We start from the raw sequence: 12791 nt of genomic DNA on the forward strand, positions 1-12791 counted from the left end.
TATCCAGGCATAGTATACAGTAAAAATAGTATAAAGGGTTGATTGAACGTGTCATGGTAAAACTTCCAGAGTGTTAATATACCTAATTGATCTCTGCATCTAAAAATGTAAATTATGAGCTCAACATGACATAGATTCAATTACTTTTACTGTGATTGTTGCAGTGTCACAAATTGTCATTCTTCTTTTGCCTTTTAAGTTGCCTTGCTTAATCAACAGCAAAAAAATGTTATTTATGGCTGGTCAATAAGAAAATAATCTCCCGCAATGCAATCCTCTGGTGTCGAGGTAATGCAGTTTGATAAGCATTGGACCAGTAACACTTTCTGACAACACACAGATGAATTATTAATAAGCACTAAAGCGGTTTTTACACCCACTTGTGTACGGACTGTCTTTGGCGGCTGTAGCTGCCGGAGATTGAAACTTTTACCTTGTGATAAAGGTTTATGCAAATGATAAAAAAAGAAATATCTGTCGAAGACATGATCTATTAAAGCCCATTGGTGCACTGATGAATAAATAGTCTTTTCAAGTCCAATTGGGGTGATTTCCATCATTCACGTCAGATTATATAGAGATGATATAGAGTAATTCCTTGAATGCACTCCATAAAAAAAGGTTAAACTGCTGAACTCTATAATGTGCTTATAACCCTGGTAGAGCAGCTGTGGCATTATCATCATCATCGTCATCATCATCATCAATCAATGCCGTTCATTTCGCTTCACTGTTTCAGACATGTGGTGCATAGAAGGAAAAAGATAAGAGACGAGAAGAAAGAAAGACATGAGTATAAAAACAGATGTTGAGATACCATCACGATGTTCACTGATAACCAACACTTGTGTACAGTCACCTTGTGATTCCATACGCCTGCCTGTCTCACCACTAAGCCCCAGTGATCCATTTTCACAGGTATTACCTTTTCCTCATTACCATACGTTTACCAGCCTATAGCTTTATTACACCTCTTCTGTTGACTCTACTGCATATTAGCTTTCATTTCCCAAACTTGTTTCAATTGATTCTTTTTGCTGCAGATAGCCAAGATATTGACTGAAACTTTTTTGTTTTTTTTTCCAGGACAGTTTTAAGTTTGACTCTATAACACTAAGAAATGGAAGAAAAAACTAAGGGGAAAAAATTGAGATCTATTAGGTTGGTGTACCTCAGTAATATGTCCAGTGGACTGTAACTATCTCCCCACGGATGACCAGACATCTCTGCTTTTCAAGGGAGGAGCATTACAGGAAGTGCCATCACTTCAGCTCCTCTGTGTCAATTGCTCCAAAATGGCCAATTTCCTGTCTAGGATGTGTGTTTTCACATTTTTATCATCCCCTGCCATAGTTATCTAGTTGCACTTAGGGCCATCAGTCATCGATGCTGCGTTGAGAGGAAGCCGATGTGCAGTAAAACTGACGGACGGCCTTCCGCATGACTGAAGATGTATGAGACGAGCAGGCAAGCTAGTGGGAGCTCTTTTTTTTTATTGTCTTTGCAGTGCTGCCATAAGGTGCCAACAGGGAAAATAGCCTTGCTTACCATACCTTTGACGGAATAGAGCATTTTGGACGCAGTGGCTCTGTCTTGGGCGATATAGTGAGTGACAGGCTTCCTTAGAGGAAGTCAGAACTATGCATTTCCACTGTATCCAATCCAATCCAATCCAAAAAACAACCAGAAGGTACCAAAGTGCTGTACATGATAAAATTATAAACACAAGATAAATTAAAAGACATAAAACATCAATAAAAACAGTTATATAATAAGAGAAAACAATAAAATAACATAAAATAAGATAAAACAATAAAATAAAATCACATCCTACAGGGTGTCAAAGGCCATGGGAAAGAGATGGGTCTTAAGAAAGGATTTAAAAACAGACAAGGAAGACGCCTGTCGAATGTGCAGAGGCAGATCGTTCCACATTTTAGGAGCTGCCACAGCGAAAGCACGGTCCCCTCTGAGCTTGCACTTCGTTTTTTGCACCCTCAGTAGCAGCTGATCAGCTGACCTGAGAGAGCGGGTGGGTGAATATAGGTGCAGCAATTCAGAGAGGTAGAGAGGGGTGAGACCATTGAGAGATGTAAAAGCAAATAAAAGAATTTTAAACACTGTTATCAATGTCTGCGTGTTCTGGACACTGATGCGATATCTGATGTGAGTTTCAGATGTTTTTGGTAGAAAATGTGAGTTTTGGATATTGATATTTGATAACTTTTTAAAATTATCTTATTCATCTGATTTGTTCTGGATCAGTCTGAGTGTTTTGATATAAGAAACAGTCAAAATATATGCACTCAGCAGAGGCTTTTGTCCGAAGCAATATATAAATAGGTTATTTTAACCTGGTTTCAAGTGAGAGTATTGCCAGATCTACGCCTCAGAAATCATTTTTTATCTGGTTATTGTTGCATGATTGTATTTTATACATATTATGTATCAGAGAAACTCTCATGATGTATTTCTGCTGTATTATTGTGTTCTTTCCTCCATGATTCTGTTAATATACTAACAAGACAAGATTTCTCAGTGTCTCTAGTGCATCAGCATCGACCTCAGGATAAACACCACATTCATGATCCAGAGAAGAATTCTCTGCATAATTTGACAAAAAAAAGTGGTTCACAAATCAGTCTGTCTATTTATCTTTCTATATACAGGTTTCACACATCTGTATTTAGTCATTTCTTAATCTATTTACACTGACTTTCTAAGATGTTAGTGCCATCATCTCTAAGTAAGATTAAGGCGTTACTCAAAAGGACAGAAATGTGTTCATTTTGTTCTTATTTTTTGTGCAAATGCCATTTGGCATCCCCAACTCTACAATACAGTGAATGAATCAAGTAGAATGAATAAATCTAATAATTTGACTTGAACACTATCTGCATGAAGCCACTTCACCCCACTCATTGTGACACACTCTGTTATCAGTGTCTGAGGCTGAGGGTTCCTCTCGCCATATCTCACCAAACTGCTCTGTGCTGCATCTGTGCCACTAATTTGCAAGCCTTGTTTTCCTCTATTATCAAATCCAATTAGAGTTCAGTGTGTCTGAAATCACTATAAACACCTTGGAGCCCCACAAACTCATACTTCTCAAACTCACATTAACACATTAACATTTTCAAATTACCATAATCTTCTTAATTTCGACACAGAAACACTCTCAAACAAACCATGCAGTTTGTATAACAATGATCATAATTCAGAAATGCCAAATATTCATAACTAGATGTCAAATATCAAGTTAAGGAGGGTTATGCTCAACAGTTGTCAGTTTTATTCTTCTACATCAGAGTAAGACATATTAAAAGCTGCTGTACTGTGCCTTAAGAAGGGCGATTACATATTCCTCTGCACAGGATGACTGTCATGTACAGTGTTAGAAAAGTATTCATCATTTGCATAAGAACAATGAAGGGACACCTCTCAGTGAACTCTAATGAGAAATGTTCTTGTTGGATAGCTTGCGCTCCACCTTGCATACAAAACCCCCATGACTTGACCTTTGAATTATGAACGCTCTCCACTGTATGAAGCTGCATCCATGTTGTGGAGTACAGGGGAGAACTGGAAAGTAAATCATCCAGAGATGCAATGAAATGACATTTAGTTAATGGCTGTGAGTCACCGTGCTTTTAATTTTTCTGTTTCAAGACGGGGAAATATCCCTGAATCATGTTTCACTTCAGTGGGAGAGCTCACGTCCACCGCTGTGTTGGTAAATTAGCTTCAGCCCCTCTTGTTTTCATGGCAGCGGTTGCATTTCAAACATGCTGCCCTGTCAATCTTCAAATACAAGATTTATCTGTAGACATCATTATACATCCTGACTATATTTTTGGGGGGTTTTTTTTTGCACTGCATTTTTCATGAACTTCTCCTCTAAAGAATGGTTGAGTGAAGCAGTCTGTTTATTTTCAGTACCTGCTACATAATTGGTTTCTCATGCTTTAGGGCAGCGTATTGTTCTTTGTCCAATTAAGAGACAGTTTCCCTCCACTCGGACCCTTTAGTTTTCACTACGAGTTGTCAAAAGTAGATAATCATATTCTGATTTCACCAAAGGATATCCTCACACCGACCGGTTAGAATCAAATAAGCGCCGCTGAAATCCTCATTGCTGTTTTTTTAGAGAATCCATGTAAACTCCGTTTGAGCTCTCACAACAGAATACTTTACAAGACATACCTGCCTGGACTGACATTCAAAGCTGTTTTGACAAATAACAATTTTGACAGCAGCACTCTCAAAATCTTCTTACACAGTGGATTTTGAAGCACTTTAACATGGGAACAAAGACAGAGGTAGAAGTCTATTATTTTATCCAGCATTGTTTCTTCCTGCCATGTGATCACAAATGTTCATTGGTTAATACTGGCGAAAAGAAGGTAAGAAAAATGCCAACTCCAAAACATGAATAAACACATTAAAACAGCTTTGGTTGATCTACCTTGTATTCCGTCAGCCTATTTTTCTTGACATCATGTCAAGGTACTGTATTTCTTTTGTAGCTACAGTTGATTTTATAACACAAACTTCTTTTTTTTTTTTTCTGTACATACAACACTGACTGAGCCTCACTAGACCACAATATAATGCAGCCATAGGACACAACTCTCATGTTGGGCTTTTACTTACTTCTACTTTCCTTTAAATCTTACCTTCACAAATGTCAGGACCATACTTTACCCTCTACACTCATTGATATGGTCAAATCCTGATTTTATAACCGCGACGTCGTATGATAAAATCACAGAACTCATGAATCAAAGACGAAGACTGAGCTGTGATGTCTGCTGTACTGTGAAAAGCTCACTCAGAGAGACAGTTTGAAGAGACAGACTAGCTTTCTTTTTCTTTTTTTTTCGTTATTTGTTCAGGCTTTTGCCTTTATTACAGTCATAGTGAGAGAGTAAATAAATAAATAGCGTGTTATGACTTTGAAAAGCTCTGAAATAAAGAGAGATTATGTGTATTTTATTCCAGGAAACCGTATATGTTTTTACTTTTCCAAGTAATAACGTTATTCTCAGTGGTCACACAGCAGCTGCTAGATAACAGCAAAGTGCTGTTTCTATCTAATTTTATATGATCAGTTTCAAAGAAACATCCCCCTTATGTCGTGCCTTTTTACATTAACTCACAAAACCCTTTATTTGAAACACCATAGTTATACTTAGTTGTTCCTCCTTTCGCTCTCAAGCAGCCTCAGTCTTTTGAGATTCTGCTCCATGTTGACATGACAGCATCACATCATTTCTGCACATTCATCAGCTGCACGTTCATGCTGCCAATCTCCTGTTCTACCACATCCCAAAGATGCGCTGTTGGGTTCAGGTCTGGAGACTGGGGAGGTCACTGAAGTTCACTGACTCTGAAACTGCAGCCATAAAGGGAAGCACATGGTCAGCAACAATACTCAGATTCAAACCGTGATTGATTGGTAACAAGGGGCCCAAAATGTGTCAAGAAAACATTTGCCACACTGCTACTCCACCACCACCACCACCAGCCTGGTCTGTTGACACAAGGCAGGTTGGGTCCATGGATTCATGCTGAATTCTGATCCTACCATCTGCATGTCTCAACAGAAATCCAGATCCATCAGACCAAGCTACGTTTTTCCTGTCTTCAACTGTCCAGTGTTGGTGAGTCTGTGCCCACCGCAGCCTCAGATTTCTGGCCGACAGGAGGTCTTCTCCTATTGTTGTAGCCCATCCACCTCAAGGTTCGATGTGTTGTTCATTCTGAGAAGCTTTTCTGCTCACCACAGCTGTAAAGAGTGGTTATCTGAGTTACCACAACCTTTCCGTCAGCGCCAATGACTCTGGCCATTCTCCTCTGATCTCTCTCACCAATAAAGGCGTTTCCACTCAGACTGCTGCTCGCTGGATGATTTTTGTTTTCCCATCATTCTGAGTAAAAACTCTGGAGACAGCTGTGTGTGAAAAACCCAGGAGATCAGCAGTTTCAGAAATACTCAAACCAGTCTGGCACCAACAATCAAGTCGTTGAGATCACTTCTCTTTTTTTTTTTTTTTATCTCCTTCTGATTGGCTGATTGGATAATTGCATGGATATGCAGGTGCACAGGTGTTCTTTAAGCGCTCTGTGAGTATATGTCGCTCCCTCCTCTCCTCCTTCCCACCACTTGTACTCTGTACCTACTGATACATTCAGGTGACGAACAGATGGAGGACGCATGTTTGTTTGTCACAAAGTACCGCTCTCCAGTGATATGTAAGCATGTTACCAAAGACACCGTATCCATTTGCTTTAAGAATCAGAAGAAAACTTACATCTAACCTCAGTAACAAATAAAACTCTTCCATTCATGACCTCGCCTAAGGCATTGAATATGCCTGTGCTGCCCGTGTTTATTCCTGCTCCAGCATTATAGCTGAGTAGCTTTAGCATCATGTAAGCTCTCATTGTATGCATACTGTCTGTTATCAAGGGCTTTCTCTGTCCTTGTCTTCCTGCCTGGGTTGTTGGGAGGAATAGTAACATTTTGTAAGAGATGGAAGGCAACAGGTTTAAAAGGAATTGTGGCCTTCAAATTAAAAAAAAACAAATGAATGAAATTCAACATGTAGAATGTTAAGCAGCCAGTCGCCAAACTTTCTGTTGTACATTTAATCCAAAGGATGTCCCTGTAAAATCGACAACTGACCCTCGAGGAGCAGAGCACCTTTTTAGCTGTGATATAACATCCATTACATTTAGATTAGCTGTTTAACCAGCTCACCAATGTGTGAGAAAGTAATCAAATGTATGAGAAGCTAATCAAATCAATTATGAGATGCTCCAGTGGTTGTACAGGCAATACACTAATGGTCCGACATGAAACCGCATTGACAGCACCACCACTAAACTGAGGTTTGAACGTCTGTCTTCACAGATTACGCCAATTACTGAACTTCAAATCCCACTTCAAGGTGTTTTCATCTGTGAGTGAAGTTTTTAACAAAACAAAAAAATCATCCCAACCTTCTCCAACTTTTGTAGTTTCCCAAAGCTTGGCATTTATTTTCCAAATGTAGCAACACCTTAATACAGGGGTATTTAATTAAAATTCAAAGAGGACCAGTTAAACATTTCCTCAAGCAAAGGTCCCGAATAATAACTATACTTTCTTCTTTTAGCATTTCAAGGAAAATAACAGCTGTAATAAGTAATAACGACCTAACAGAGGGCTTTTGAATTTTACAAAATGAAATAAAACATGATGCTTGACTTTCCATTTTTCTTCTTTAATGTTAACTCCAACAGTTAACCACAAACAGCCTCAACCATTTTTGGAATAATCAATCTCAACACATCTTCAACAACTGAAAAGCTTCAACACGTCCTTTTCTCTTCCTTTCCCTCATCCATCCCACTTTCCCCACCTATTTCTCCAACATCGTCTCCCACAATGTGTGTGTCTCACGGACTGACTCAAGTCTCAATGATTGGCTGAGTAGTGTCACGTGACCAGTGACGCAAAGGCTTGAAAAGCTGCGCCGGTTTAAATAGAAATGCTCCGTCAAAATGTAATAATTCTCAATAATTTAGAGGTTATAGGTCTGGGTCCAGATAGGATGGCGTCTGGATTCAGATCCGCCTATTAGTGACCTCTGCCCTTAATGCCACAATTTCTTTAGTTTGCCTGGATGTAAAGAATGGTGTGCAGTTTATACAGTTCACAATGTCCAATTCACATAAAAGATAGTAAATTTCAGACAGTTGACTTCCATAGCGCAGAATCTGCATTTCATAGTTTATGAACATGCAATCTTTCTGACAGTATGTGGGAAATCTGAGCTGTCCTTAAGAGTCAAAATTATTCCTATTTATTATACTGTCTTAGTTGATTGTCGCAGTAATTGTCTCCAAGCTTGGCCACTCTCATCCGAACAGACTAACATCTGGTCCAGATTGAGATTTTTAATGCTGTAAATCCAGAAATGAAAGAGACGTTACAGCATCTGTGCTGACATTAGGATTATAAACGCAGCTCTAATTTAAAGCCAAGACAGCTGTTGCGTATCTGAAAGATTTGGTTTGTGATGACGAGCTTATATGGGATGTTTACTTTGTCCAACCCAAATGCCATCCAGCTATCCAGAGCACATCTGGAGTTCAGTCATTCTTGGCATAAATAGGCAGCCAGACCAGGTCAGGGAGCTAAAAAGCTAGAAGAAAAAAAAGTTCGTTAATTTACAGGAAGGTCATGTTGCCTAAGAGTTTAGCTTGGCTTCTGAAAAGTCTTTTCCTCAACTGAATATCAGAAAGTTTCTTTGCCTTTCAACTCGACCTACTTTTGACACGAAAAGAAAATGATAAGAGAAAAAATCAGCCCTTTGCACAGCATTTTCCCTTTCTGTCAATAGCCACAGATTGCATTTCAAAAGTAGCCTTGTTTTGCCTTTTTGAAATAAAGCTGAGGCAAAATAGGCCCAGATCTCTTGGAGCAAAATGTGTGTTTGTGGAAGATTTCCTCTAATCCTTGCTGCTAAGCACAAAACAAGAATCCAAGGTCAGCTTTCCAAAGGATGCAGGGGCCATGTTTCTATCATGTAAAGGGATTTACAGGGTGCAGCTTTGTGGTACGTAAGTACTCTGCTACCATTGTCTCGAAGAATACACACCAACTCTACATATTTACGTGAGCACACATACACAGTCCAACATAACGCACAAAAACGTACAATACAAAGGGACATGTTTGAAAGGTACCACCCAGAGACTTATTTTAAATGTATTGCACTAAAAATACATGCATCATGATTTTTTTTTTTTTGTTTGTTTTTTTTTTTGGATGTTCTATTTCGTGTTTAAGACAAATAAGCAGGAAATTACTGTGAGGCTGAAATGTAACATAAAATAAGGAACCTGATTGGCTGCAATGCTGATAAAAGGAAAGCTGACTAAGATTCCTGGAATACACTGGAACCGTGTGTCCTGTCCTGTAATGTATGTTCATAAATACTATGATTACCATTAGTTTTGCCATCAGCTGTTGCTGTGGAAGAAGGCGATGTTTTCGTGTATAAAGGAAACGTTTGCGAATGGAATATGAAGATACTCAAAGGCTCATCCCTATTAAGAGCACGGCTGGGATTTGAAGTTCTATCTGTGTGATTGTCAGTGTACTCATTGACGCTCAGCGGGAGAAGAAATGTCAACACATCATGTTTCCTTACAATGTGTAGATTAGTGTGTGTGTGTGTGTGTGCACATGCATCATTATTGGGAGTGATATTAAAATGTCCCATGGAATTAATCTCTATTGCTTATGATGTGTGTTTTAGTGGTCCCCTAAATGACTATTCAATAGTCATTAATCTTAAATATGAAATGGCTCTTGAAATTATTTCTATCGGGATCTTGCTCAGAAGAACTGACGGCAGGACGTCGATGTGTTTGCTAAATTAATGAACAACCACAGCAGGGAATTCGATGTCTGTCCTTTTTTTTATATATATATATTTTCTTACGGCACGAAGTCAAGGACCATATAAGTGCTTGTGGGTTAAATTGAGTGGAGCTATCAAATATTTGGGGCTCTAGCTCTTGGATTTTCCCTTTTTCTCTGGTTTGTTGGATTTATGTTTAGAGTTTGCAAACAGATTTTGGGCTCAAGGGTGAGCAGCAACTTCCTCTTGTAATGGTTTAGTCTTATCTCATGTATGCTGTTGTGGTGAGAGTCGGCTTTTAAAATGATTGGAAAGCATCAGTGCATGAAGGTCATCACCCCTTATATTGGTGGGTGCACTACGCTACCAAAGATTATACTACTGAGCCTCCTCCAAGGTTGGCTGTAATGGTTTAGGGCCGATTCTACATCAAATATTGATGCATTTAACAGCCGAGGAGTGACTTGCAGTGGATGGAGTACAACAGTTTACCAAGAAACACAGAGTCACAGAGTCAAAGGAACTAATCTTATCTACATCAGTGAATTACAGTATATTTTGATGGACAGTGGAGCGGGACATTAAAAAAGTTAAAAAAAAAAAAAAAAAAAAAAAGATCTAGCTGCCATCACAGCCATGTTTCCAAAATTGATTTTTTTTACCCTGTGTGTTGTGAATACTGGACACTTCATGGCTCTGTTCAGTAATGTCAATAAGACTTTTTTTCCCCCTTTAAATGTCTTGATAAACCCTTCTTGACACATGGTTTTCAGTATTTTCATTTTGTTTTTGACATTTGATTGATGTTTTTATCAGGCTTGATTTACAATAATTGAGCCAGTGGGATTTTAGTATCTTGTTCAAGGTCAAGGACACTTTGACTGGGCATAGCTGTAGCTGTCAATGGACACATGGGCTGTTGTCATTTTGATTTAGCTTATTATCTTTCGGTTATGGGTTCATCTCTCTATTTTCTAGCTTACTATGTTGTTCATGCTTGTGAAGTCAATCACGATCATGATTGTACTCCGTGGATAAGACCATTTTAATCACTCAAGACACCTCTTACATCAAAGTACTGCATATCTTTGTTTTTAAAAGGGACATTGTGTAAGAATTGAACTGTCAAATTCATACTCCAGACAAATAGGGGACAGGATATTACCAGAAAGTTGGAGTGCCCACCCTCTCATGACAAACAAGGAGATGCACTCTTTAGTCCCTCCTCTAGTCGGACCAGCCATCTGGGACAAATCCTAGTGGGCTGCTGCAATGGTGAACTGTCAAAAAATCCATAAAAGCTTTTAGTTTGACACCTCACCCTCACGTTGAGCTAATGTTAGCTTGAACGAATCTTACCTCAGCATGTAGGGCATGCATGTCATGCATGGATTGGGGAATCATGTTTTCCACACGGGTTTATTTAGCAGTCTGATTATGTAATTGGTAGGTCGTTTTCTTCTGTCATTGTTAGAGTAATGATGACGATTTCACACCCAGTCTGCCAGGTCAGAGAGACAGGGAAGACGTATTGGTGGCAGGAGAAGATCGAGGACCACAAATAAGATGTAGGACAGAAGCATCGATAGCTGAACTTGAGGAGAGAGTGGAGGAATGTGATAGAAAACAAAGTACAAAGTGGTATTACAAGGTGTGCCAGGGCTAGCTGCAACTCTCTGCAACACATAGATGTCTTTGATATAACGTTCAAATTTGTTAAAATTCTTTCAATTCTGTTATAATTGTAGTTCATTTTAAAATGTTTTAAACTACAATAGTTACATACCTAAAAGGCTGAACCCTGACAGAAAAAATGCATACTTTTTGTCAGCATTCGCTATTTACCTTCTATAGTACATGAAAGAATCTCCATTATCAGTTGGGAATGTAGCCCAGTAGACACAGGAAGCTGCTGCATGCTCATGATTTGTTGTTCAGTCTGCTTTCAGAGGAAGAGGAAGGAAGAGTAGAAGAATCTTATTTCCGTCAGCACCCACCTTGACTCCACTAACTACATAATTTTTTATTACACAGGAGCAAACTATTCCTATTTCCGTAACCTGATTAATGCACCCCTACACCTCACAATCACCAACGCACACACAAAAACGTAATCACTTCTGTCTCTGGTATGACCTCGCTGTGTTTGGCAAAAAGTGTGGTTTGTCTCTCCAGCCAGCACTGAGAAGACACCTCAAAACCATAGACACATATCGAATGGCATTTGTATTGGTGTTTGGTTTGCTGTATTCCTTTTTCGTTGGGCTCATTCAACTAAAGTGTTCTATTCCCCTGACTCCACAATGACGGGCTCCTACTTCCTGCCATCTTTGGTACTTTATATTGCCTTTCTGTGCCTAATCTAGTTGCTGTAGGTTTCACAGACTAATTTCTTTAGCCAGTTATACCCATGCTCCCTAAAATGACTTTTGCCAGAACATGTGTTGAACAGAGTTGTTCATGTTATATAAATAGTTCATGGAATAACACTGACTATTAAATAATTAAATTCCAATTACAAACATTACGGATGTGGGTCATACAGTATTAGGATAAATGAGGCTGGATTTCCAAAGCAACATTTCATCTCACCAAAGCCCCCTACTGAAAATAATGACTCTAATAGAATACCCATGATTCTATGTGTCTGTTATGTTTATGAATACAGTAGAAACAACTTGACAGGTGAATTTACATGTAAGGACTGTGCTGATGTGATTTTGCCCTGGCTTCTTTCAGCCAGAAATACATAAATAAATATAATAAAAAAACTAACAAAAAATAAATAAACAAAACAAACACTGGCTTACATTTCATTTTACACTCTAAACTTCCTTGTAGCTTAGTTCACTGAAATCAAACGTTTCTTGTGGTGTACCCCAAGGTTCATTCCTCAGTCCTTTTTTGTTCTGCAAGTTTATGTTGCCTTTAGGTTTGTACTTTAATAGTCACATAGTTGACACAGAGATTTGTGTTTCTGTTCACCTTATGAGCTCAGCCATGTTGGTGATCTTGTCAATTCCATTGTAAATATGGCTCAAAGTTCTCTTTGGTTAAATAGAGATTATTGTTTATTCATCATGGTTGATGAGATTACAGTGACATCAATTCACATATCTCTGTATTTCATTGTCTCAGATGCATCCCCTAAAATTAATCATCAGTAATAATAATAATAATAATAATATACCTTTTTTTATAGCTTACTATTTAGGTTCTATTACAATACATTTTTATTTGATCTGTCATTTATTGAAATATTAGGTAAGAAAATTATTGAGCATTGTTTTTTGTTTTTTAAATGTCTTTTCTTTTCAGATTGACTCTAATTTTATTTTGTTAATAAAATTCCTACTTTTCTCAGTTTATTTTTTA

The 12791-nt window shown here is 38.4% G+C and overlaps 1 protein-coding gene across 4 annotated transcripts in view; it reads left to right on the plus strand.

The window, feature by feature from the left end:
* The window catches only part of LOC130175908 (leucine-rich repeat and immunoglobulin-like domain-containing nogo receptor-interacting protein 1), a 328392-nt gene that overhangs the window by 262607 nt on the left and 52994 nt on the right, over nt 1-12791 (plus strand). The window contains exon 3 of one of the 4 annotated variants that reach the window (XM_056386575.1): nt 5607-5663. The exons of the other annotated variants lie outside the window; for them this stretch is intronic. The gene's annotated coding sequence lies outside the window, so the exon portion shown is untranslated. The remainder of the gene's footprint in view (nt 1-5606; nt 5664-12791) is intronic. 4 annotated transcript variants of the gene reach the window in all.

This window comes from Seriola aureovittata, chromosome 10 (genome assembly GCF_021018895.1).
Source record: "Seriola aureovittata isolate HTS-2021-v1 ecotype China chromosome 10, ASM2101889v1, whole genome shotgun sequence".
Classification (NCBI taxonomy): Eukaryota; Metazoa; Chordata; class Actinopteri; order Carangiformes; family Carangidae; genus Seriola; species Seriola aureovittata.